Below are 15,258 nucleotides of genomic sequence, written 5' to 3'. Positions count from 1 at the left end.
TGACGAGAATACCAGAGGGGAAAGGGGAATGTCACAAAAAACACAACACAAAGAGAGAGATTAGTTTAGGGTGAATGATAATAAATTTCAATTGAAAAATTTTTAAAAATATCGGATTATCTGCTGGTACAGACTATTAAATTTAAAGCTTTGTGTACTCGAGTAATTTACATTACGTAAATCTAATTATCAATTTATAATTGACTGGGTTTTATTTTTTTTATCTTCCAGATTTTATACGAGATCTTTATTTTAAAATCAAATAGTTTTATTTATAATTTTTTTCCTTTACTTGCTCTTTTATGTTTTTTCGTTCACCAACCGAATGCCGAATGCCGAGAGCCGAGAGATGAAATTGAAGGCTTTTTAAAGAGCTTTTTCCCGAGATGTGCCAATATTTTACATACATTTGACAGGCTGCGTCGACTCATTCACGTGAAAACTTGATAAACGGGAAAATAAATAAAAAATACAAACAAACTGAGAAAAAAGGATTGACTCTTGATTGGAGATGTAATATAGAAGATTAAAAACTATATGTTATAGCACAGTTTTTTATTATAACGATTCATTCGACGATTACTTTATTTTATTATATTTTTTTCTCAATTTATAAAGTTCTAACAATACAAATGAAAAACAATAAGAGCTCGTGATATTGTTTTAAATTTTACCAAACAAATTGTTTGAATATTTAACGTTATGTAATTAACGTTGGAATATTCGTTACTGGAAAACAAACTTGCCGAAGATAATTAAAATAATATAATGTTGAATTTAATAGACGCGGAATTCAGAATTTAGCTGTAGTTTTAATGAGAATAAATTTAGCCATTGGTTAACTGTAACTAGATGAAATTGTAAATAAAAACATTATGGTAACATGGAAACGGAAAATTAATTAAATTAAAAAATTAAAAAAACAAAATAAAATGGTGATGGTGGAATAGTTGTAGTCATTAAATTGATATTTGAATGCGCGGAAAAGTTAGTATTTGAAAAAAGAATAATAAAAACTGCGGCAAAATAGGGAAAAAATTGGAGGCAAAAAATCGGAGAGAAATATTTAAAAAGCAGTCAATCGTAATGCAAAAGTTTTCAATCATTTTTCAATGGTCTTTTATATACATTATTTTCTTTGACAATTCACTGGTAAACCCTTGGCCTTAAGCTCTGCTAAAATGTTGAGGTAATAAAAGCGTACCAAAATAAATTTTCCTGGTATGGTGGATGCTGGATGCTGGATGTAGCATCGCAGTTTGAGTTGAAAGCTGAGAGTGAAGAAGAAAAAGGAACAGGAAGAGGAAAAGAAGAAGAAGAAGAAGAAGAAGAAGAAGAAGAAGAAGAAGAAGAAGATGTTAAAGGAGGAGAAGAGATCATCAAACTGGGTCAATTTGCTACAAGTCGTCTCGAGAGGTCCTTTTGCCATCATGGTACTGGAAAAGTTGCGTTGCCTTTGAGCTTTCGTTCACAACCTATCATACTTACAAGTACAGCCCTCCCTCACTTCATTCGCTTTCCTATCTAATATATATTTATATATTTATATAAATATCTCAACCACGGAACATCCTCTTTACATATTTTTTTTTTCCTTTATTCTTTTCTTCCCCAATGAATCATAAATCCCCTCTTTGTTCCCTAAAAACTTTTTTATAAATTATTAAATATTTACTGTCACAGTTTGTACCCAATTGGGTCACTATCTTTACCCAAGACTTTGAGTCGATTCAAATAAACCAAGAGGTCCAAGGATCGAGCCCGTCGCAGTTAATCTCAATGAAAAAGTCATTATAATTATTTTCCGAGTAAACAGATGAGATAAGAGTGTTTGCATCGACGGAAGATTTAAAGGAAAAATAAATTGACGTGTATAAAAATGTTTTGAGGTAAATAGAGTCGAGTTAACGGAGTAAAAAATGTTTATATTTATAAGCAATAACTCCTGAAAATATTGTGATGTAGAGAACCTCTGCACACAAAGAATGTACGGTTGGAGCATGACTTGTATTTACCCGTGTATCCTCATCTCATCATTTATATACACTAACTTAAACTCTACCCGTGCAATCTTAGAGCAAAATATAACATAACAACCTACAACTTAACTGAGATACAAGACGGTGAAACTCCGAGGACAAGGATTCCCGAGGCATTTTAAATATCTTACGGCTATCTTTACACTACTCTCAATATCCGATCTTTTTTTTTTCTCTCCTCGAGAATATTTTTTATGGCAAAATGTTTTCTCTATTTCATTTCAAAGATCGAAAGACAGGACTATTGATTTGCAAAGGTCTTATTGAGGAAGTTTAGCCCTGTGGACTCGATTCGGATTTAGATTCAGATGATCCTGTTCTGGGAGTTGGAAGCCTGTTTACTTTCCCGCTATTGCTATTCAGGTTTGGACTAGCAGGACTAGGAAGGATGGGAGTTACCAGGAGGAGCTAGAAGGAGTCTGATGCTAGGCCTCGGGCAAGAGAATGTCGACTGAGAGTTAGACCGAGACTGAGAAGTTGAATATAAGTTAAAATTGGAGCCGTGGAATAAGGTGGAAGGTGGAATAGAAGTAGAAGGACCATGGATGGAATTCGCACTTGGACGTCGCCGTCGGCGTACCAAACGAGTTTCTTCTACATAACTGATAGATAGTTAACATCACACGACGCTAACAACTAAACTCACAGGATATAGATAGATACAGATACAGATCGACGATATATATATATATATATATATATATATATATATATATATATATATATATATATATATATATATATATATATATTTAGAACGAATATGTTTTTTTGGATGTAATATTTTTATCATTGCCCAATATTCAGTCTGATTAGAATAAAGTTGCTAATCTGGGAGAATTAAATATAAAAAGCAAATAATTGATATGTGAGGTACAATTTCAATACGAATATTATTATTAATACAATAATTAACGATTCTAATTGAAACATTAATTACCAGCCAGCTGTCCAAGTATTATGCAAAGATAAAGTACAAGTGAATAACAAGTTTATCAGACTAGTTGCTAGAAAACCTCATCGATGACACCTCTAGCCTGTGAATTCCTCAAGAGTTTCGTGAGTTTTCTCTTCTACTTCTTGCGCTAATAGTTTGCTGGAATAATATTTATGCTTTTCCCTAGATATTACCTTGGTTTTAGCTTGGTTGGTAGTTGGATATTGCGATTGCCTACCCGGAATCGCTTCTGAGCATTAATTTGCGACTGGTTCCATTCCTTCTGGCGCTCCTTTACCCTGGAACCTGCTAACTAAACAACAGTTGGAGCAATATAAATGCAATATAAGATATAATAATACTTCTAACGCCTGCTTACAACTCTTCTCAAGGCTATCCATGCTACACTGGTAGAAAAAAAAAATTTAATTTAATTTGAATTTACATTTTCAGTAAAATTTAAAAAAATAAAATGAGTAATTTATAAAATTTTTAACGACATGACCAAACTACAGTAGTATAAATTGAAAACAGCATATAAAATACATTTATATAAAATTGACAATTATAAGAGGAATTTAGTTGTTGGATATCGCGAGTAGAGACCAGACAGGATTAATCACAATTCAATATTTGCCCAACACACTCTACCATTCGATTCAATCAAAACGAGAAATATCATATATGTATTTTCATCTGACTATATTTAAATTTCTTCAACAAAAAAAGGAACTAAATGTTTGTTCTGTGTAAAAATTCTATTTGCAGTTAATTTAATATTTAATATATCAAAAAATTCACCTCTTGCATAACTCGCCAGATAAAGGTAACCATTTTTGTTAGTTCATTTAATTTATTAATTACAGATATTTTTCAGTCGCGGTTATTTACTTATCAGCCGATACAATATATATATATATATATGTTCCTGAGCGATCGTCGATTCAGTAAATATTGATATTGCGATATCAACCATCGAGTTTTTAAGTGATTGATAGACTACTTGATGCTGCAATCATTTGTTGAGCAAACTAACGTTATTTAATTTTATAATTATATAAAAATATAAGTAATAATCAATAGCAAATAAATAAGCAGCATCTTTAAAAATTTATTTTGTTAAATTATTTTTTCATACCGATGGCAATTAAAATATTGATAAATATTCAAATTCTTCAAGAGAGAAGACTTGCTACGTGAACTGTTATAATAAAAATATCAAATACGATTCCATATGGCGGTTTTGTTTTATTTCAAAGTCTAACAAGTCTGCTGGCGATTAACAATGCCAAGATAATTGTTTTATTTTATTTCATATACCGTTTTTTTTTTTTTTTTTTTTTTTTTTTTTTTTTTTTTTTTTTTTTATTTATATCGATTTCGTGCTATCGCTTACGGACGTGTCTACCATACGTAAAATGCGTTTAGTCAATAGTCGCGATATTACTTACACACCACTTGAACTAACATTTAATTTTAAATAATCAATAAAACGTATTTAACTTTAATATTCTTTTTTATCAATTTCATTTCATTTATTTTTTTGTTAATTCAGTCGAGCTGATTTTCGTTTTCGTAATTCCAATAATGATCATTTTTTTTTTTTTTTTTAAACAATTATTATTAGCTTCTTCTATTCAACTGCCAGCTGTAAAACAATCTTGTAAATTTTTTATGACCTTGTTAAGGACTCACAAATTACTCCGTGAATCGATAAAATAAAAATAAAAAGATCTGTTGTCAAATTTATAATTAAAATCCGTTCCTCAGAAATTGCTGGTGGTGTAATCTATTAATCAGAGCAGAGTAAGGTATCACCGATGTTATCTCCCTTAACAGTTAGTTAGATAAAATAAAAGTAAATAAAAAAGAAGCACGCGTAATCAAATTGTGGATTCCGAGTAAAAAAGTAAAACGTCAGTGTTAATTTAAAAACCTTGACCGACAAAAAAAAGGTTTCCGCTTTGGTGGTTAATCGCATCCTGCCGGAGTTTCTTGCTTAGTTATTGTAAATCTCATTTAAACCAGCGTAAGACTACGCCTACGTGCTTTCCCGATTATTTCTCACAGATAATGGAACCCGACTCTGATTTCTGCTGCATCACCGAGAATAACTCGAGCTGCTTCCTCCATCCTCCACCATGCAGGCCCCTACTAAATTTTTACACTCTCATCTTTTCTCTCAACTTCTTCCTCTTTTCACCTTCTTTTATTTTTATTTATATTATCCCCCCGGTCTTCAGTCTACAGCCTACTCAACATCCTCTGCATCCTTTGCATCTACAAACCGCCTCACACGATCCATCAACAATAATAATAATGATAATGGTAATATACTCGATTATTCTTTTTGCTTGGCCGTCCATCAATATCAAAGCATCGAGTGAGTAAAACCAAATGAACAGTAGTCGAGAAAACTTGTAACTCGATCTTCTTATTCTCATTTTCTTAATTATTATTATGTCAACTTTCAAATAACATTTCAATTACAAATATTAACTCTCTACTTTATAATTATAATAAATATTTACACGTCTCTTTCAATCAGCGCTCGCAACTATTTTTATTTTTATTTATTTCAATCAAAGAGGTCTTGCTACTGTCAAATAAAGTCAAATAAAGTGTAATATCCATCATCTGATGAATGGGATTAAAATAACATTACACTTATATTGACAATATAATATTTCGCAAGTTATTTAAAAAAAAAAAATTGTAAATCATTGAGAAAAAAATATTTTTCAATTTTTTAATGCACCTTAATATGTATGAGAAAATTCACCGGTTAATATATTATACATATATAAAGTCATCAAATATTTAAGTCAAAAGTGGTAAAGTGGTAAAGTGATAAAATAGCTGACATCTCGGTTGAAAAGTTTTAGCTTGTTGAGCTGAAAGAAATGTGCTTAGGAGACAGATGCGGTGTCTTGGAAAACACCTCGCTTAGGAATTTTTTTTCCACCGTACTAGCTTGTATTACTATTATTATTATCATCATTATATTTATTTTTATAGAATAATTTTTTTAGTGGATTCTTTATTGCATTTATTTCGATAGGTATCCTTGGGGTGTAGACGTTGAGTTGAGTTTTCTTTGGTATTCCTGCGTGAAACAGAGTATATGTAGTATTTATGCATCACGTCAGTCGGTAACGATACCACTTAACTTGGCAACCGGTTGAAAATGTAGACGTGCCGTTTAAATATACAAGTGAACAGCATACATATAGCTAACCATCGCTACTGTGCTCTACACGATACTTACTCGGTGTACGAGAACGAGAAACATTTTGTCAGAGTTTTCGCGCTCTAAAATACCTAACGAATGACTACCCACCCAGCATTATAAAACGTCGTTTCCACCGCAATTACATCACCAGTACTCTACACTATTATGATTATTATTATTATTATTATTATTATCATCATCATCATAGTAAAAAAAAAAAAAAAAAAAAAAAAAATTAACAACTTATAATAATCATTTAAGCAGTTTGCTTTATATTTAATTTAAATTTATAATTTTAAAATGAATAATAGATAATAAAAATGTTGAATTATAAATTTAAATTCCCAGTCATTGAAATCGGATTTTTTTTTTTAATTTTTAATCAGACACTCGAGAAATTATTGTTCGAGTGGTTTTTCAGTAAAAGAGGAGTATAAAGAAAAATAGAATAAGAGAGTATAGAAGTAAAGAGTCGAATAAGTAGAGAGCAGATTCGAGTGCTCGAGGGAAGATGAGGATGAGGAAGAGGAAGACTTTACAAACTAAAGCGTTTGTATCTTGAGAGTCGTTAGAATAAGGGGGCCAAGGATCTACAAGCGTAAGAATCTAATTTTGTGTCCTCTTTTTCCCTTAATCGCTAAAAAAACAACTAATCGTGTCGGACCCAGTTATGCTTTCTCTTTTATCCTTTATTCCCCGGATCCTTTCATTAAATTTTTGACGGAATCAGTCTCAGTTTTGCTCTCCGCTATCATATATATATATATATATATATATATATATATATATATATATATATATATATATATATATATATATATATATATATATATGAAACATAATATAGTACAGTATAATATACTTAGCTGAGAATTATTGGGGATTAGAAACCGAGTAGACTACTCAGAACCCACCAGTGAGCGTTTTGTAGCATAGCAGGTACGTGCTCACTACTCATAAAATTTATCTTTCTTATTTTTATTCGTTTTGTTATTCTTGTTATTATCATTCTGTATTCATTTTAATGACGCTTCTTGTCAGATAACATTGTAATATAACAATTAAACCATTGACTCAACAGTATAATTGCTGGTATTAAATCCTCGCCTTGTTTTTTTCCTAGAATTTAAGAAATAGAGTAATTAGACCCCGTAAGATTTTTTTTAATAAATTAAAAGTTAATTAACAAATTTATAATCGATATTTTTTTATAAACTATTATTATTTTTATTACTTTTGAAGCATCTAAGATCGGTACAAGATACTTATAATATTAACGAAGGCAATCTGTTTATTTCTTCGTTAGTTGCTCATAAAAGATCACAAAATAGATATATAGACAAATAAAAGTTGCGTACGTCTAATCATACAAGTTCCGCCTTCGCTTAACTTCTATTGATTCTCCACCAGATATCGTTAGCGTTCATTATTATCAAAGGTACCTACTATTTGTAACTCTAGACTCTTTACTCTATACGATAAATAAGTTGTATTAAACTCGTTCGCTGGACTTGATATTAATTATTCTTATCAGTCTATCACCTTGGCAAGCTTTAAGCCCCCGAGCTCAAGATTAGATCGGGTAATTATTTAAATTTTTTAACGGGTTAATCAAAGCGTTATTAATCTCGGCTCTGAATGTGCAAGGATGCATTTTATAAAGAGATGTAATAAAAATATAAATAAAAATGAGGACAAGAATAAGAATGTCAAACAACCCCGTGTATTAGGAAGTATATAACCACCTGTTCATTCGGTATTGTGATGTGAGTGAACTCAGCTCGTGCCCAAAGGATAATCTAAGGATAAATAATCTAAGGTGTTGCTGACAGGAACATACCAAGACACACATATGCTAATAATGCATGTACTACATATCACAACAGTGGCTGGTCCTCAAGTCCTTGTTATGTTACCTATACTATACTACACTACACCGCTGCTACATAACGCGGTTATCCGATAATACTACCCAGTTAAAATATCATCCCCGGTGTTGTATATATCATAACTACGATACTTCTCTTATATCTGCTTTCCTTTCATCTCTTTCTGCTTGTCATGACGTTTATAAAAAATAGTAGATTTTATTTTAAAATAATATATTCATTTATCTTGGTTTATTTTTTTTGGCAGATCATTTTTTAAAATTTTATTTATTTCTATTTCATCTTTGTTAGTTTTTGATTTATTATAATCCTTGATAATATTTAATAAAAATTTTTAATTTCACTGAGAGTATTTGCTTAAATGTACAGTTAAGAATATTAATACAAAAAAGAGAAAGATTCGTCGGTTGATTGTTGACAACAAAGACGTTTAATGGTCAAAAAAAGGCAATATAATGAAGACAAGATAGAATATTTTTGGTTTAATATGCCATAAGAAATAATAGAGAGAAAGGCTATTAATTAAAATCCACATTGGCGCATATATACTTTGAGTTGAACAACGCCAACATATGCTCATTATTCTCGAGATAATATAGGAGCGTAGAGTTGATTGTAGTCGAAATGAGTGTGTTGGTTGAGCACACATGTGTGAGTGCGCACTTATATATCACTATATCTCCTGAAATATTCACCATCAGCGTATACCTTAACAAGATATTCTATAAAATACATACTTGGTACTACATATATGACATATATGTACCCAAAGACTGAACCGAGTGGAGAATGTGTTTTGCCGCTGTTATTAGAATTAGCGAAACACGCACTCCCAAAACAATTTCATGTACGTCGAGTGTATTCATACTCACAAACCGGCAACTAAATCCAATGAGACTGTTGCATTGATGTAGATGTATACACCTATGTATGTTATCGCATATATACTTATGCATACAGGGGGAGTAGCTACTGTCAGAAATGTCTGGGATATTCCGTTACCTTCAACTATGACGATAACATTCCTCAATAACCCTATATTGCATATGAAATTCACTAAATCTCTCAATATATTTACATTTTTACTTATTTCTTTCTTCAACACTTTGACAAAATCCTTTTATATATTCATTACCTTTTTTTTTTAAACTCAGCCGAGCTTAAATATTTATTTATTAGCTCCATTTTGTCCTAACGGAATTTACTAACAAGTAAGTTTATCGCAAAAACCCGACAAATAATTTAACGCTACTGTGTAAATAAAATGGTATTTATTTCAAAGTCGATTAACTGATCACCCGTATCCGTATCCGTCGGGATTTATTTCAAATTGTCCAATAAATATCCTCTGTTGAAGAAAAAGAAATAACATTTTTACACATGTTATTTCTTTATTTTATTACACTGAAAAAAAAAAAAAAAAAAAAAAATCTTGTCTTGAGAGTTTGTCAAATTAATAATAATAATAATATATTTGTGTGTAATGATACTCTGGATAATTTCGATAATTGTAGACTTGATATATTGTTATCAGTTATCATTATTAAAATGGACCACTGAATTTAAATGACTGTCAACTCGAACTCGCGTGACCTCACCCCATTGACTTTTAAATTCTCGAATCGGGAGACGTTGAAAAAATTAACCGATCGACATGGGATTCAAATGCCATATAAATAAATGTCGAAACAGCGAACTGCTGTCTGTCTTTCTCGTGCTCTTGTTCTTGTTCTCGCATGTGTATAAGTATATAATATAATATAGTGTACATATGTACCATTATTATATATTACAGAGCAGTTTAAGTTGAATGTTGAATGTTGAATCGAATCTACAGGACAAATACATTAGGCATTCAGCGAGGAAACGACCCGATACGATACTATATACGCCGTTGTATTTATATTGAGGCAAATAAAAAATATGATGCCTATCCCTTCTGTTCCTTATTTTCACTTCCTAGCTGTACCGCTTACCCACTTGTCTCTATTCATTTATATTCGCAAAAACGGTACACGGTACATTAAAAAACTCCAAGTAGCAGGATAAATATTTTTATCGAAAAATACAATCCCAGTTACACTACCGCTGGATTTATCTCCTAGGTATTTTATTTTATCTTTCTATTTCCGCTTTATACTTTTTCATTTAATCTTCATAAAAAATCCCTTTAAGGACCATTCGAGTAGTCTAGTAGCTGAGAACCGACATGTGCTCCCCAATTCTCAAATATACTCAATAAAAAACTAAATAAAATACTTTGTAACTGTTATGTATGCTGCTCGGAAATGTGGATACGATCTTCCATGGATCGATTAAAAGTTAAAAAAGATTATAAGATAAGAGTTGAGTGTTTTTTAAACTTCTAAAACTTTAGCTTTTATTATTCAATACTTTTAAAATTCTTAAATGAAAAAATTTTTCTTTGATTAATTTAATTTAATTTAATTTTTTTTTTTTTTTTTTTTTTTTTAGAATATCAAACGCGTTAATCCGGAATGTAATGTTGCATATCCCCTCTGGGCAATGAACTAATACTTACGGTACATCATACAGCAGTATATACCTGTAGATATGTACAAGCATTAGTGTTGACTACTGACTGCTGACTGGCGACTGGACTGCGATTCAACATACTAAGCAGCAGTGAACTCTTGTGAGATTTGAGCGTGTCGCAGCATCCCCCGGGTACTCGAGACACTCAAGATCCTCAAACTAGAGCCAAGTGTACATTAGTAAACCTATCTTACACCTCCACCTCCACCTACAGCTACACCCACACCTACATGAGCATCAACAGAAACATAACACAGCATGAGCCTATACTTGGTAGGTACACTGCTATAAACTCAAGCTACAACATTGTACAGACAGACATTATACGCATTATACAGATAGAGAAGGGACAACAGACTGAACTGGTGTGTGGATATTCTACAGAGCATTTGCCACGTGGATCTCAGCTTGCGATTACTCACGTGGCCTCTCAACTCCTCAGTGGCTCCCGGGCGACCTTGGTTCTCGATTAAACTTTAAACTCTGCTGTATTGCGTGGTTAGGACCCGCATCGGGATGGATACAAACTCACATACATTTGCTCGGCAGTCCCTCAAGCATTAAATCTATTCGCATTCGCATTCGGTTATGTTATCCATCTCTCGGTCTCTGATCTCCCGTTCCATTCCCTCTATTCCATTCTGATGGAGCCAACTCTGGTTGGCTGTTTGCTCAGTTTAGTACTCAGTATCTGGCCCTGGCCCGTTCATTGCCTTCTCTCGGCTCTTTTTATTCGCGACTTGAATTATCGTTATTATTTTTTGCTCTTTATTTAGGTTTCCCAACGCCCGCACTCGGAATGAGAAAAACTGCCACCAGAGATGCAAAGTACTTTTTAATGTTCCCTCAACAACTCGAGACAACTATACTCTCGCTATTTTTACCACTTTTTACACTCCAAAGCGCTTAATGTTAATAAATATAATTCACTTTTATTTATATTACAAATATTAATAATATTTTTATTTTTTGTGTTTCAGATTGGGCGGCCCATAAACCAGTTCACTCTTCTCGGATGAAAAATTTGTTCAAATATTTTATAAAAAAATAATATATTTATAATTAACATTTACATTTATAAAAAAATAAATGTTAGTAAAAAAAAAAAAAAAAAAAATCCTTGAACCAAATAATATTTACTACAACAAAAATTTAAAAAAATATTGACGTAAGTGTAGATGAATATTTAGTTTATTTAATAAAAACAAATCAATCAACCCCAATGACGTGTGTTGGAATTAAACCGAGGGAGAGCAGACGGAAATTTATCAGGACGTATATATGTATAATAATATAATATATATAAATGAAAAAAGAGAGATAAAGAGCAAATGGAGATGAAAGACATCATCAGAGTGGAGTAGAGCGTCGGTAGGTGCATTGACTCGGTCGCATTAGCGGAATGATTGACGCGATTCCGTTAGCCCGTCTACGACGGTTGCAAACCCTGGCTAATTGTCAAATTACGGAGATTAGAACAGTTAATGGACAGACACCGTATAGGTAAACCGGTGGTCGCGTGGACATGCGAATTGCCGCGGCGACCGCGAGAGAGAATAATTCATCTGCGCGCAGAATCCCCCGGCGAATCCCACCCTCAAGCTCTTCCACCACCTTATACCCTCCGGCAGCCCTTTCCATTCTCCATCCGCGATATATACATGTATATTTAACTCCCTCCATTAGCACTTGAGCCAAGTATCCTACCCCAGACCTTTACTACCCCACTGCTTTCATCCGAAAGCTGCCCAGCATCTTAACCCTTTCATTTGGTGGTATCATTCGCGCTCGCGACTCGGAGCAACGAGGTCGAACTTCTTACAACTATCAGCCTCTTCAACTATCACTCCATCAGTTCATCAGTCTATTGCTACCCAGTCTAGCAATACAATACAAACCGTTAGTGACTTGTGATTTTAGTTTACTCATTACTTCACTCTATTAACTAAATACCAAACTTTAGTTATGTTTTGCTTTGATTTATGTATTTGCTTGGTTAATTGTTTAACTTTCGGGATTTGAATAGTGACTTGGTTGTGGTTTCAACAAGTTTAACCGAAGTGATTTGCAATCTAAAATTTTATTCAAATAATAATTGCTCAAGAAATTCAATTCACTTTATAGTTTATTTTATTTTAGGTTTTATTATTGTGAGCAGCCTGTCATACGTCTAATAAAATATAAACTCGAGGTAACTCTCATAAAAATATTATCGGATAATCTTCACTAATATTTAATCCCTTTCAGAACAAGTTAAAAAATAATACCGTGAAAGGGTAAAGCCACTTATTGCTGTCGCGAGTAATAAAAATTTTACTCTCTACTCTCTACTCTATTGATGTTTAATCCATTGCATTGGAGATCAAAGAAACTGAGCTTCTTTGTCTTTTTTCTTTAATTAAATAATTTTAACTCTAAATAAAATTTATTTATTCAATTTGCAGGATAAAGTTTGAAAACATCTGATCAACTTGAAAGTACCATCGAATACTCTTTATGCTTTTGATTGTTGCTCAGAAAGCCTTGTTTTGAAACTGGCTTTCGGGCAATAATCATAATCAGAGAAGGGTATAAATCCAACAATTTAGATTTAGATTTAGATTTATAAAATATATAAAAGTTTAAATAATTATTGGTGATGTTAGCATGGATTTATTAATATTGTAAGTACCTGTCGAGTTGTAAATATTTATGGTATTGTAATATTGCAATGAAATAAATATAAAATGTAAAATGAAACTCGAATTGCCAATGACATACACCGGGGATTAAATCTAATGGATTTGTTGCATCAGCTCGGTAAACGCAGCCATTAATTACTTGCCCCAGAGTACAGAGGCCTATAGTTGTGTATAATATTATATTATTATATCCAGCGACTTGAGTCCTGACTCGAGAGAATAGATTCTGGACCGCGAGAAGCGAGGAGCTGCCTGATAAATGCAGACACCGGTAAGGTGGGCGAGTATTCGCTTTCTAAGAAGCTGAGATCACGATAAAATGTGTTGAAGTAAACACAAACAATCAATTAAATCTAACTAATGTGTATTTTAGTTTTACTCACTGATTTTCTAGGAATCGACTGCCGTTATTCTCCTGTTCACCATGACTTCAATCTTAAAGTAACATGTAGCCAACAAATCCCAGATAAATTTTCCTTTATCTTTAATTTAAAAAAAAAAAAAAAAAAAAAAAAAAAAAAAAAAAAAAAAAAAAAAATTGTTATTAGTTAATTAATTAATTTATAAAATAAAAATAAATATTATTGTAAAAACATTTTAGTATTTTTACCTGTTGATTTAGCTATTGGAAAACAAATATTTGCGCTGGGATTTAATTACCTTAGACGTTCATTTTCAAGCGTAAATGCTCCCGGTTCTGTAACAACAAACAATGTTTATTAATTAATATTTTTATATCAATAAAAAATGTATTAAATTTACCAATACAAAAATAAAAAATGATCTTTTAAATAAACTCTGTGTTGAAAATTCCCCGGCCGAACAAGTCCCTTGATCATATATATGAAAATTTGGTCGTGAACACTCTGCATTCAAATTAGTCTCTTCTCTGTATATACCTTTTAGTTTGGGATGAAGCAAATAAAAATAAAAATAAAAATCAAAAAAAGTAAATAAATATCGCATTTACAAAGCACGTATCTCCTATACAGGTGACAGTGTATCATGAGAAGCAGGACCAGAAGCGGGGATTCCGCTGTTCTCTGTTACCGAGCACGAACCAGCTAAATAAAATCCTCGAGCTTGGCACACGTACGTACAAAAGACGTGGTATATATTTATATAACATATAAAGAGTTGGTTTTTCTGGTTGTCAAACCGCAGCTCGTCCTCGTATTCTTTTTATATGCATTATTATATATTATATGGTATTGTTTAAGAGGAGAGATGAATCACAAGTTATCGTATGAAACGTGCAATGGGGATGGAGAAGATATGGGTCAGACATACAATATTAAAATTTTAAAAGCATTTCAAAGTACTGCTCATTCACCAGTCTGCTGGCCGGTGGCTTTAACTTTTATTGTCTACGTTACAGTAAACCTCGTTGGTTATTATCCCGGTTGGAGGTTCAGGCTGAAGCTGAGGCTGAAGCAGATGCTAGCTCAAGCAAGTTCACTCCTCTGATCTCCACCTATGACTTTTTATTAAATGTTTAGCATCAGTCTGCCAGCCAGACGAAAAAAGGAAGAGGAAAATTTATGGTATATTATTATGTAATGGCGGTGTGACAGAGTAGGATTGCCAGGGAGAGATTTTTGACGTAGCAGAGAGGAAAATCTACGGAAGCAGGGAAATGAACCTGGTGAAATAGTTGACAGATTGACAGTCGGTCGTGTTAAGGCTTCTCGTTGAATATTTTATATTGTTTCACCTGTCAGAGAGCGACGGAAGGGATCAGGGGTGGGGAAGGGGAAGGGGAAGGGGAAGGGGAGGGGGGGAGAAGAGAAGAAAGAGGGTCTCTGATAGGTGATCTATCTATAGGTGCCCTGGCGAACTTTCGACCTGTAATGACCCCGGCAGTAGCAGAGCCAGCATCAGCATCACCTGGAACGGTGTGTGGATATTATGCTGATACAATGGA

The 15,258-nt window shown here is 32.7% G+C and overlaps 1 long non-coding RNA gene across 2 annotated transcripts in view; it reads right to left on the bottom strand.

Annotated features, from left to right (window-relative positions):
- Window positions 1-2,950: 2,950 nt before the first annotated feature.
- The window catches only part of LOC141527694 (uncharacterized), an 82,770-nt gene continuing 70,462 nt past the window's right edge, over window positions 2,951-15,258 (bottom strand). For both annotated transcript variants that reach the window (XR_012479227.1, XR_012479226.1), the window contains 3 exons: window positions 13,945-14,031; window positions 13,718-13,816; window positions 2,951-3,289 (listed from right to left, as the gene is read on the bottom strand). This is a non-coding gene — a long non-coding RNA (uncharacterized LOC141527694). The remainder of the gene's footprint in view (window positions 3,290-13,717; window positions 13,817-13,944; window positions 14,032-15,258) is intronic.

The sequence above is a fragment of the Cotesia typhae genome, unplaced genomic scaffold, assembly GCF_013202065.1.
Source record: "Cotesia typhae breed Kobodo isofemale line unplaced genomic scaffold, CoteBio_Ctyphae contig_4, whole genome shotgun sequence".
NCBI lineage: Eukaryota > Metazoa > Arthropoda > Insecta > Hymenoptera > Braconidae > Cotesia > Cotesia typhae.
The sequence above is the reverse complement of the archived record's forward strand: the minus strand, read 5'-3'. Positions and strand labels throughout refer to the sequence as shown.